This window comes from Rutidosis leptorrhynchoides, chromosome 1 (assembly GCF_046630445.1).
Source record: "Rutidosis leptorrhynchoides isolate AG116_Rl617_1_P2 chromosome 1, CSIRO_AGI_Rlap_v1, whole genome shotgun sequence".
NCBI classification, from domain to species: Eukaryota; Viridiplantae; Streptophyta; class Magnoliopsida; order Asterales; family Asteraceae; genus Rutidosis; species Rutidosis leptorrhynchoides.
In genome coordinates, this window is record NC_092333.1 from 594,509,690 (window position 1) to 594,523,492 (window position 13,803).

Consider the following 13,803-nt stretch of genomic DNA (forward strand, 5'->3'; position numbering starts at 1 on the left):
GGAAATTACGAAAGACAAGTTCGAACTAGGAAAGAAACGAAAGGCTAATGAATTAGAAAATTCAAATCCCGAGTTTAGTAAGGATGATGTGGCACCAACTCCACTAGACACTACCACCCCTATTCCCGCTATTCCTATTCGTTCTATCCCGGCATCCAGTTCTTCAGTCCCACAGCCAAAATATAGGCAGACAGCTAGGATAAGCGTTAGGCGATTCATTGAACCTAAACGTCTTAGAAAATAGACCAAACGATGCGCTGCCGTATTAAACCATGGGATCATATAATGTTTTGTATAATATTATTAGTGTGGTTTGCTTAATGTTCGATGTAAGATAAGCATATGTAAAATAGTGAAGTGTGAAATGCAATAATTTTCCATGGTTAAGTATTATTTAGATGGTAGTAATTGATCCTGTACTAAGCTATTAAGTATGGACATTAACGGGTAGGTACTACCCTAGATATAATTATAAAATGCTAATAAGAAGAAAAGGCTTTTACAATAATACCTGGTTCATATTATTAATAAGCTATAATGTACTGTAAATATACACTACATCTATAATATTCCATGTGAATAATTATTTTCTTTTTATTCTTATAGAAGAATATGGCGCGATTGAACCGAATGACGGAACAAGAAATCCAGGAACTCATCAATCAGCGAGTGAACGACAGAATGTTATGGGTCGAGGCTGCAAGAGGTGCTGCAGTTAACCCAAATCCTCGTGTGGGGTGCACTTACAAAACTTTTCAAGCTTGCAAGCCCTCATCATTCAGTGGAACAGAAGGACCGATCGGTTTAACCCGGTGGATAGAAAAGATGGAGACTGTGTTTAAAATCAGTGGTTGTGTTGAGAAGGACATGACCAAGTATGCATCGTGCACTTTACAAGATAGTGCACTCACGTGGTGGAAAAATTATGTGAAGGCTGTAGGAGGAGATGTAGCTTATGATACTCCGTGGGAAGAATTCAAAACAATGTTAATCAATGAATATTGTCCAAGGAACGAGGTTAGGAAGTTGGAAGATGAGTTACGAAGTCTGAAGGTTATTGGTACTGAAATCACCAACTACAATCAGCGATTCATGGAATTAGTTTTGCTATGTCCTGAATTGGTTCCAACCGAAGAATGGAAGATTGAAATGTACAAAGATGGTTTGCCCAAAAAGGTCAAGGCAAATGTTACAGCATCGAAACCTAAGACAATTCATGAAGCTATAACCATGGAAAACGAGCTAATGGATCAGGTCATCATGGATAAGAAAGTATCCAATAATGATGTGAAGGTATCAGGTAACAAAAGAAAGTGGAATGGAAGTTATGATCGAGGTAATCAACAACAATCTTTTAAGAAACAAGAAACCACGCAAGGTGCGGGTAGTGGTTCAGGCTTTGGTTACAAAGGACAAAATCCTTTATGCAACCGATGCCATAAACATCACTTTGGTTACTGTAGTGTGGTGTGCAACAAATGTAATCGAAAGGGTCATCTTGCTGAAGATTGTAGGGCTCTCGTTACAAATACAAATGGTACCAAGACTCCTGCCACTAATGCAAATAGAACTGCTTTGGCTACTGTTACTTGTTATGGATGTGGGAAACAGGGTCATTATAAGAGCCAGTGCCCGAATCCAGAGAAGAATATCGGACCTGCACGAGGGAGAGCATTTGTTATTAATGCTAGAGAGGCGTGTGAAGACCCGGAGCTTGTTACGGGTACGTTTACCATTAATAACTTATCCGCATCTATTATATTTGATACTGGTGCTGATAGAAGTTACGTGTGTAGAAACTTTCACGCTAAATTGAATTGTTCATCATTACCTCTAGATGCTAAGTACATGATTGAGTTAGCTAATGGTAAACTAATTAAAGCCGATAAAATTTGCCGTGATTGTAAAATAAATTTAGCCAGAGAAACATTTAAGATTGATTTGATACCCGTAGAATTAGGAAGTTTTGATGTAATAGTCGACATGGACTGGATGTCCAAAATAGGAGCTGAAGTTGTGTGCGCCAAGAAGGCAATTCGCATTCCTCGTAAGAATAAAACGCCAGTAATGATTTATGGAGAGAAGGGTAACTCAAAGCTAAAACTCATTAGTTATTTGAAAGCTCAAAAGTGCTTGAAGAAAGGGTGCTATGCTATCTTAGCACATGTTAATAAAGTCGAAAAGAAAGAAAAAGAGAAGTGCATCAATGACGTGCTTGTGGCAAGAGATTTTCCTGAAGTATTTCCGGAAGAGTTGCCGGGATTACCTCCATTTAGATCTGTAGAATTTCAAATAGATCTTGTACCAGGAGCTGCACCGGTTGCCCGTGCTCCATATAGACTTGCACCGTCCGAGTTAAAAGAACTTCAGAGTCAGTTAAAAGAATTACTGGACCGTGGATTCATACGACCAAGCACTTCACCGTGGGGAGCTCCAATTTTGTTTGTTAAGAAGAAAGATGGATCTTTTAGGATGTGTATAGATTATCGTGAATTAAATAAGTTAACTATCAAGAATCGGTATCCACTACCGAGAATTGATGACTTATTTGATCAATTACAAGGATCATGTGTTTATTCGAAAATCGACCTAAGATCGGGCTATCATCAACTACGTGTCAAAGAAGAGGACATTCCGAAAACTGCTTTTCGGACACGTTACGGTCATTACGAATTTTTGGTCATGCCATTTGGATTGACGAATGCGCCAGCTGTATTCATGGACCTCATGAATCGAGTTTGTAGTCCATATCTAGATAAGTTTGTTATCGTTTTCATTGATGATATTCTTATCTATTCCAAGAGTGAGCAAGAGCATGAGCAGCATTTAAGGTTGATATTAGAGTTGTTGAGAAAAGAACAGCTATATGCTAAATTTTCTAAATGTGCTTTCTGGTTGAAAGAAGTGCAATTTCTTGGCCACGTTGTTAGTAGCAAAGGAATTCAGGTTGATCCAGCAAAAATTGAAGCCATTGAAAAATGGGAGACTCCTAAGACACCAATGCAGATACGCCAATTTTTAGGTTTAGCCGGTTATTATAGAAGGTTTATTCAAGATTTTTCCCGAATAGCTAAGCCGTTGACAGCATTAACGCAAAAAGGGAAGAAATATGAATGGACTTCTGAGCAGGAGAGTGTATTTCAATTACTGAAAAAGAAGTTGACTACGGCGCCTATTTTATCGTTACCTGAAGGGAACAATGATTTTGAAATATATTGTGACGCTTCGCGACAAGGTTTTGGTTGTGTTCTTATGCAACGAAAGAAAGTTATTGCATACGCATCCTGACAATTGAAGATTCACGAGCGGAATTATACGACTCATGATCTAGAACTGGGAGCAGTCGTGTTTGCATTGAAGATATGGAGACACTACTTGTATGGGGTTAAATGCACTGTGTTTACTGATCATAAAAGCCTTCAACATATTTTTGATCAGAAACAGCTGAACATGAGGCAACGTAGGTGGGTCGAGTTAATAAACGACTATGATTGTGAAATTCGTTACCATCCCGGGAAAGCGAATGTGGTGGCTGACGCACTAAGCAGAAAGGAACGAGAACCAATTCGAGTACGAGCGATGAACATAAAAATTCGCATGAATCTCAACTCACAAATCAAAGAAGTTCAACGAGAAGCACTTACTAAAGAAAATATAGGAAATGAAATAATGAAGAAGTATGAGAAGCAACTCGTTATACGGGAAGATGGAATTCGATATTTTGCAAATCGTATTTGGGTACCGAAGTTGGGTGGATTAAGGAAGTTGATATTGAACGAGGCACATAAGACAAGATATTCGATACATCCTGGAGTTGGAAAGATGTACCAAGATCTTAAGACACATTATTGGTGGCCTAATTTAAAGACAAACGTTGCAACATATGTTGGGGAGTGTTTAACTTGTTCCAAAGTCAAAGCAGAACACCAAAAGCCGTCAGGGTTACTTCAACAACCAGAAATCCCAGAATGGAAATGGGATGGTATTACCATGGATTTCATCACGAAGTTACCAAAGACTGCCTGGGGATACGACACCATTTGGGTGATTGTTGATCGTCTCACCAAGTCTGCACATTTCTTGCCTATAAAGGAAACGGATAGAATGGAGAAACTATTACGATTATATATAAAGTAAGTTGTTTCAAGGCATGGAATACCTATTTCCATTATATCCGATCGTGATAGTAGATTTACCTCAAAGTTCTGGCAATCACTACAGGAGGTACTAGGAACTCGTTTGGATATGAGTACCGCATATCATCCGCAAACCGACGGGCAGAGTGAAAGAACAATTCAGACTCTTGAAGACATGCTCAGGGCATGTGTGATCAATTTTGGAAACGGATGGGATAAATATCTACCATTAGCAGAATTCTCGTATAATAATAGTTATCATGCGAGCATTAAAGCTGCGCCATTCGAAGCATTGTATGGAAGGAAGTGTAGATCTCCTATTTGTTGGAATGAAGTAGGAGATCGACAATTAACTGGTCCCGAGATCATACACGAAACGACTGAGAAGATAGTACAAATCAAGGAGAGATTAAAAACAGCCCGTAGTCGCCAAAAGAGCTACGCCGATGTTCGAAGGAAACCATTAGAGTTTCAGATCGGTGACATGGTTATGTTAAAGGTGTCACCTTGGAAAGGTGTAATACGTTTTGGAAAAAGGGGTAAACTAAACCCAAGATATGTAGGCCCGTTCAAGATCATCGAACGCATTGGACCGGTAGCTTATCGACTCGAGTTACCGCAACAACTCGCCGGAGTACATAATACCTTTCACGTCTCAAACCTTAAGAAGTGTCTTGCAAAGGAAGACCTCACCATTCCTCTTGAAGAAATCCATGTCGACGAGAAACTACAATTCATCGAAGAACCAATCGAAATCATGGATCGTGAAGTTAAACGGCTCAAGCAGAGCAACATACCGATCGTTAAGGTTCGTTGGAATGCTCGAAGGGGTCCCGAGTTTACTTGGGAACGAGAGGAATAAATGAAACAAAAGTATCCACACTTGTTTCCCGATGACGCAAAATAGGTACAATTTTAAAATTTCGGGACGAAATTTATTTAACGGGTAGGTACTGTAATGACCCGCACTTTTTCGATCATTCTATACTTATAAGATTAATATTTACATAAATTAAACCTTACCAACATGACAAGCAATCCAAATTGTTGAGACTTATGCCTTCGAAAAGAGTTTTACACAACGTTTGACCGTCTAGTTTGACCGATGATATCACGAACTATATAACATATGATAATTATACGTTTGTGTATATATATGTATATATACATATTTAACATGATCTAAGAATGTTTTAATACCTCATTTTGTATTAATAACAATAAGTTACAAGTATATTTTGAAACTACTAACCTAAGTTTTCAAAACGATAACCATACGTAACGTTATTTGACATAAATACTTATGACCTATAATGTTTATACATATATCGTATAAGTAATGTATTTAATCACTTTTAAGGACTTAAATACATAAAACAATATAAGTATATTCACAAAAGATAGCTATATTTGAATTCTCATTCCATTTTTCACAAGATTTCTATACGTATATCTAGAGTACATGTACTCGTATCATACCTAACCTCTATACGTATTTACTATTGGTATATACACATCAAATCACCACCAACCAGGCCTTGTTCAATGCCTTATGTATAAGGTAACTACTTTTGTTATCTAGTATGACAATTTCACATGATTAAAAGATTTTTTCACAAAATTACAAACTTATACACCTTTTACACCACCATTTATACTCCATTCCATTTTCATTTTACTACACATTTCCTTTAACTAAAACACACACACTTTTAAGAGCCTTAACCTCCATAACCATTCAGCTAATATCCATGAAGATCTAGCCATAAAAACATCACTTAATCACCATAAGAAAACTCTTACAAAAACACTTCAAGAATCCTTCCAAGAACACAAGTTTACTTCTAATCTTTCATCCAATTCCATCACCCTTTTGGTTCTAGGTTCTTACTCCTCTTTTACAGCAATCTTGTCCAAGTAACTTGAGGTAGTAACTTTGTTCATAACCTTATTCGATTCATATATATATAGCTATCTTATTTTGTGGTATAAAATTTTAACAACAAGAACATAGTTTGAATGTTTTCAAACTTATTTGCAAACTAAATAGATCCTTCTAACTTAACTTTTAAAATACTTCAAGACCTGTAATATAACTTAAATATATGCTAATTTAATAAGGTATAACTTGGTTTTTCAAAGAACATCTTAAAAACTGTTTTTACGACGTCGGAGTGCAACCGGGGGCTGTTTTGGGTTGGATAATTAAAAACCATCTTAAACTTTGAATTGGAGGTTTATTTTCTGGAAAAATGATTTTTACTATGAATATGATAACACATAAAAATTTCATGATTTAACTCAAAGTATAAGTATTTTTAGAAAAATAATCATTTAAGGTTGTTTACATGATGGAAAATGATTAACTTCAAAAGTTTCACTAAAGTTTGACCTATGACCTGTGATTTTGAATACAAACTAAGGTATTTACAGTTTATAGTCTTAAAGAGGGACTCGATCCAAGGAAGTGGCAAGTTGAACCAACGAAAACGGAGTTGTAACGAAGAAACTACGACCAAAACAAAATCGGATATCCAAGACTAGTTTAGCTACGAAAATAATTGGAGAAAATTAAATAAATCACATCTTTTTAAAATAACATGATATTTTATATATATGTACTCATAATTTAATTTTATATGGTTCAGGATCACCCGTAAACAATACGAGAAGATTAATCATAAGATCCCATGATTGTACGCAACACGTCATTTGACAACACCGGTACTTTATGTACGCAACACGTCATTTGACAACACCGGTACCGTGGGTCAAGATTAATCTCGACCAACACATATACGATGGGGGTTTTATTTATTTCATTGGGGGTTTATTAAACACCTAAAAATGAACCATTAAAATTGAATTACTAACATCGGACTGCTAACTACGGACTAAGAAATTATTAAAAGTATTAAAAGTATAATAAGTATATATATGTGACGATTGTTTTAAAAAGAAAAAGTATTGATATATTATATATGGATAGGTTCGTGATATCAATCGGAGACCAAGTCGAAATTACATATCTTCAAGACAAAAGTGAGTATATAGTCCCACTTTTAAACTCTAAATATTTCGGGATGAGAATACATGTATTTTATGTTTTACGATATGGACACAAGTAACTGAAAAATATATTCTACGTTGAGTTGTACCACTGGCATACTTCCCTGTAGCTTGGTAACTAATATTTACAGCGGTATTGTAAACGCGAATCCTGTTGATAGATCTATCGGGCCTGACAACCCCAACCGGACTGGACGACCAGTATTCAACGGTTGCACAGTACTTCGTTTCGTGACTACACTTGGTACAGTGTAGTAAGATTTCATATTAAAGGGAATATGCGACGTGATTAAATGTTAAGTATGGTTACCAAGTGCTCAACCACTTAGAATATTTTTATTAAACTGTTTATATATGAAATCTTGTGGTCTATATATATATATATATATATATTGCTGCCGGCACTAAACCTATATCTCACCAACTTTATGTTGACGTTTTAAACATGTTTATTCTCAGGTGATAATTAGAAGCTTCCGCTGCATCATGTTAAACCTAAGCAGGATCTTGCGTACTCATATTTGTGTCAAAAATAAAACTGCATATCCGAGGATTTGTGTTGTGAAATACGCTAGAAATCGTGTTGTTATCATTATTTGTAAAGTTTGTAAGTCGAAGATTATCGCTAAACGATAATCATCTTTTTATTGTCTAAAGCTTGTAACAAAAATAATGGTTGTGGTTTGTAATGTGAAATATATGCAGTTTTTCTTTTAAAAATGTCGCATATAGAGGTCAATACCTCGCAATGAAATCATACGTTATCTAACACGTTCTTATGGTTAAGGACGGGTTATGACATAGGATAGGTGCGGTGGTTAACTTCTTCTTTAAGGTTTGAAATGCTGATTCGTGTGCGGCTTCCCAAATGAACTTCTTCCCTTTGTGAGTCAGTGCAGTCAAAGGACGCGCAATCAGAGAGAATCCTTCAATAAACCTTCGGTAGTAATCAGCGAGACCTAGGAATTGGCGAATATGCGTCAGAGTAGTGGGGGTTTCCCACTTGCTGATAGCTTCAATCTTGGCGGGGTCAACTTTGATACCCTGGTCGCTCACAACGTGACCCAGAAACTAGACTTCCTTCAACCAAAATTCACACTTGGAGAATTTGGCGTAAAGTTGCTCTTGTCTCAAGAGTTCAAGTACTAGTCGGAGGTATTGCTCATGCTCTTCTTCGCTCTTAGAGTAGATGAGGATATCATCTATGAAGACGATAACAAACTTATCCAGGTACGGCTTTCAGACATGATTCATGAGATCCATGAACACGGCAGGTCCATTGGTTAATCCGAATGGCATCACGAGAAACTCATAATGACCATAACGAGTTCTGAATGCAGTCTTCATCACATCACTTTCCTTCACCCTCAACTGGTGATAACTGGATCGCAAATCGATCTTCGAGTAAATGCTCGATCCTTGTACTTGATCAAAAAGATCGTCAATGCGGGGAAGAGGATACTGATTTTTGATCGTCAATTTGTTGAGTTCACGGTAGTCGATACACATACGGAAGGATCTATCCTTCTTCTTCACAAACAACACAGGTGCACCCCAAGGTGAGAAACTTGGTTGGATAAATCCTCGATATAACAGCTCTTGTAGTTGACTCTGTAATTCTTGCATCTCAGAAGGTGCGAGTCTATAAGGTGCGCGAGCTACAGGTGCTGCTCCTGGCACTAAATCGATCTGAAACTCTACGGCTCTCAGCGGCGGTAATCCAGGCAATTCTTCAGGGAAGACATCGGAAAATTCGTTCACAATTCAAACGTCGTTCACACTCTTCACCTCGGTTTCTACCGCTTTCACATGCGCTAGGACAGCAAGATGTCCCTTCTTCATAATCTTTTGTGCTTTCACGCAACTAATGAGGTTCAGCTTCGAGGTACATCTCTCTCCGTAAATAGTCAGGGGTTCACCATCGCCTTGTGGTATATGTAGAGCTTTATCTCCACAGATAATGTCAGCTTTTATCTTGCTCAACCAATCCATACCGACGATCACGTCAAAACTTCCCAGTTTGATAGGCATCAAATCAATTTCGAAATCTGCACCAGCTATGTTGATAATAGCTCCTCGACTAATATGGTCAACTTTCTCAAGTTTTCCATTGGCGACCTCGACAAGCATACTCTCTTTTAACGGGACTAATGACCAATTAATCTTATCGCAAAAATGTCTACATACATAATTTCTATCGGCACCAGTATCAAATAGGACAGAAGCTAATAAATTGTTGATAGTGAATATACCTGTCACCAAGTCAGGATTCTCGCGTGCATCCCTTGCATTAACGTTGAAAGCTCTACCACGGGGTGGTCCGCCATCTTTTCGCTTATTTGAACACGCATTTCTGAAATGGCCTGTTTGTCCGCATTCGTAGCACTTTTTAGGTCCATTGGTGTTCAGCTTCCCATTCAAAGTGGTGACCTTGCAGTCCTTCCCGATATGCCCAGTCCGTTGGAACTTTTCGCAAACAACATTACAATATCCAGTATGGTGCTTGTAGCACCGCTTGCATTGTGGTAAGGTTCCCTTGTAGTTCGGGTTTGAGTTGGTGTTCAGATTGGGGTTTACACCATTGTTGTTTCCTCTGAAACCCTCATGTCGTTTTGCCGGGTTTTGCTCATAGGTCCTTCCCCTGTTGTTATCCCATTTGCACTTCTCACTACTACCTGCTTCAGACTTAGCCTTCTCCGGTTCATCGATGATTATTTGATTCATTAAAGTATGTGCCATGCGCATTGCCTCCGGGACATTTGGTGGCTTGGACGAGGTGATGTTTCCCTTAATGCTCTTAGGAAGTCCCCAAAAGTATCTTTCCATACGCTTGAATTCCGGGGTGACCATTGTCGGACACATCAGGGCTAGTTCCAAAAATCTCCGGTGGTAGCTATCAAGGTCGTTCCCAACAGCCTTTAACTGCATAAATTCCATTTCCATCTTTTGTATCTCGGTTCTCGGACAATACTCCTCAATCATGGCACACTTAAATTCTTCCCATGGCGTAGCATACGCCTCATCAATGCCTTGTGCCTGTGCCATTGTGTTCCACCACGTGAGCGCGCCGTCAGACAGCGTGCAAGAAGCAAATTTGGTTTTGCTGTCCTCCGAACAGTTGCTAACTCGGAATACTGATTCTAGCTTTTCGAACCATCTAGTGAGACCAACCGGTCCCTCAGTGCCGTTGAAGTTATGTGGTTTACAGCTCTGGAATTCCTTGTAAGTACACCCATTTCGAACGGGTGGGATAACCGGCGGTGGCAGACATTGAGGGTTCCTTTCCGCTAGGGCTGCGGCGACTCGTTCGTTAATCATCTCTTCAATCTGAGCAGCGGTAGGTGTTGATGTTGATCGTCCGTTGGCCATGGTGTTCTAAACAAAAATCTTGACTCAAGTCAAAATCCAGTATTCAAATAGTAATAATACAGTATATGTAACCAACACGGAATCAACACACCACATGTTTATTAAGTAATGCAATCCAGGTACAAATACCACAAAATCATCATACCGTAACGTAAATAGAACATCGTGCAAGAATTAAATAACGCAAAGTTCCATTCATTAATAATAATAAGTTGCATACATCAATAAGTTCGTACAATACATAAGTGAAACATAAAACTACAACTAGATTACATAATGAAATCTAAATATAAAATCCCTACGGTGAAGGTGGGTGTAGGATGAACAATACATGGGACATCTGGTCCTCGAGCTCAGTAACTCGAGCTCGGAGGATCCCCACCTCCCTTGACAATTCCTTGACAGTGGGAGATGGTGGGGCAGGTGGTGCGGGTGGTGCCGGTGGTGCAGATGTAGACGGTCCGGCTCCAGAGATAGTCAGTACGTAACGGGGTGCCTTACGCACGAGTGGGTCGGCAGGGTACAGCACAAGCCGCTTACGGGCAATAACCCTACGACGCCGACCAAATGCGTCAGTGAATGCTCGTCCTCCGTTGATCCCCGGAATAATGGTGCCATCGAAGCGGTACCGCTTCTTTGGTGGGGTGGAGGGTGGCTGAACAGGTGCATCAGGGTCCTCCTCGTCGGAGTCATCGTCACTCGAGTCGTCTGTGGATGAGTCATCGGATGAAGAATCAGCGGATGATGGGTCGTCCGAATCATGTGGTGGTGACTGCACGGGTGGCCCTCCTTGGGTGGCTATCATCTGTCGGTAACGGGCGGGTCCGATCAGAATGAGACGTCCATCAGGGGCGCGTCGGCACCAGTGGCGATACAGGTTACGGAATGGACCTTCCCCGAATTCCGCGGGAATTACAATCTCACCGGAGTGGGGCTGTGACACCGAGGGTCCGGGGGCAGATGGAGCTGGAATCTTCGGAGGGTCCTGGGCTCCACTAGAAGTAACCACTGGGGCAGGTGCCTGGCTGCTAGTCCCGGAAGATGAAGCGTCGGGGTCACTCGTGGGTAGCGGGATCGGTGTGTCGGCAACAGTAGCAGGTGGGGTGGCTGATGAGTCTGAACTGCCCAAAATGATAGCAGGTGGAGTATCCGACATCTGAACAAGAAAAAATAAATTTTTCCATGTCAGTAAGTCATAAAGCAAGCACGTATTACGCCAACAGTTTAAATCATGTATAACAATAAGTAGCATGGCAATAATAACGAATCGTACAGAAGTAGCATGCAATCGAAAGCAAGTAATATCATACAGTAGTGAAATCATGTAGTAGCATATGGCATGTAGCAGTAAAAGTAAGCAGCAGCATGCAGTAAGTTCAGCAGAAACACGTAAGCTAGCAAGTTGTAGATTAGTCCTATTAGTGAATCCTACTCGGGTCGGTCTTGACTCACTAATGCAACCTAATTCCCTACAACCAATGCTCTGATACCAAATGTGACACCCCATACTAAATTATCATGTACTGACCATCAACAACAGGATCATTACAAGGTCAAATACTATATGCGTTTTCAAAACAAGTTGCATTCATGATAAAAGGTGACGTCATAAACAACGTCAAATGTTTTACATCCAAAAGTATGCTTTAATGAACGGAAGCAAATAGTAGTAGTACGTGACCCTTAGGTCGTTATAAATCATTGTTCAAAAGTATTTAAAGTTATGAATGCAAGATAAATAGTTCATGCGGTGATAACTCTAGAGCAGCGGCTGTCTACAGCAAGACTAGTACACAGCTTAAAAACGTCAACACAAAGGTTGGTGAACTATAGTTTAAGTATAACAGTATGTAAGGTAGACCACGAGATTTCAGTGCTACAAAGAGCGTTTCAAAACAGTATGATAAAGTAAATGTTAACCGTGGGCACTTGGTAACTAACTTAACGTTTATAGCCCCTGAAAGTACACTTGGCAAGTGCGTATGTTTACGAAGTATTAAACACCCGTTAAATGCTAGCGCTACTAGCCCGAGTGGGGATGTCAAACCCTATGGATCCATATCTAAGATTCGCGTTCACCGGTTCAAAAACCAATGACTAAACGTTACCGAGCTAAAGGGAATGTTTATGTCGTTGTATAACCCACACATATATAAAGTTTAAGTACTCGTGCCTAGTATGTAAAACATAAAATGTGCATGTATTTTTAGTTCCCAAAATAGTTAAAGTAAAAAGGGATGCTATAACTCACAATGATAAAGTAGCGGTAAAGTCGAGTCGGGAAATAAGCAAGTACGTAGGTCCGGAAAGTCCTCAACCTAAGTCAAATAGTACTAAGTCAGTAAATCGTCCCAATAGGTTTAAAAGTATGTAAATTAGGACTTAAAGGTCATCATCATTCATCATCAAACAAAAGGTGTAAAGTAAATTTCGTTCATGAAAAGTGTTTAAAACAAAGGCTGAGTTCGGTCAGTCACCACGGCCTCTATACCTACTAAAATAAGGTGATACCAGTGGCCATGGCTCTGTATATGAGTTCTTTAGTTGTGGTTAAAATCCCAGAAGAAAACTCGTCTTCGTTTGACCGTGGTGACGGTCTAAGTGCGAGTAGGTCAGAATTTTTAGCACAACGTTAAAAGGACATAGGGACGATCGGAGGGCCATAAATCCTAAACCGTAACTCGGATTAAGACGACTCCTAAATGAAAAGTTATCTACTCGAAGAGAGCTATCTTAAAATCATCTTTACAGTAGCCCAGGTCGTACGGGTCACACACAGAAACAGTAAAACAGTAGGGTCAGTAGGTTCCGGTGGTTCTTGGTGCTCGATGCTTATCATGGTTCTCATCCTTGATGCATATAGCTTCAAGTGTACAACTCGTTGATGTATTTGCATCATTTTCACCAAGGTTTGACCATCATAACCTAAGTGTAAGTCTAAGACATGAAGCGCAACTCACTTAAGTGTTGCAAGTGTTTTGATGAACCAAAGTTACATCAAAGTCTTAGATTCAACACATACATGGAATGTAAAAGTAATATTAAGTTACAACTTGAAAATAAACTTAAAAAATCAAGATCTTAAGTTGTAGAACATAGTTCTTAGTTAGATCTTGAAGATCCTAGACCCAAAAGTCTAGATCTTGCATAAGTGTACCAAGTTATAATTAAAGAAAGCTTACTTACATGTTCTTGAATTTTTAAAGTTAACTTTTAGTTCAAGATTAAT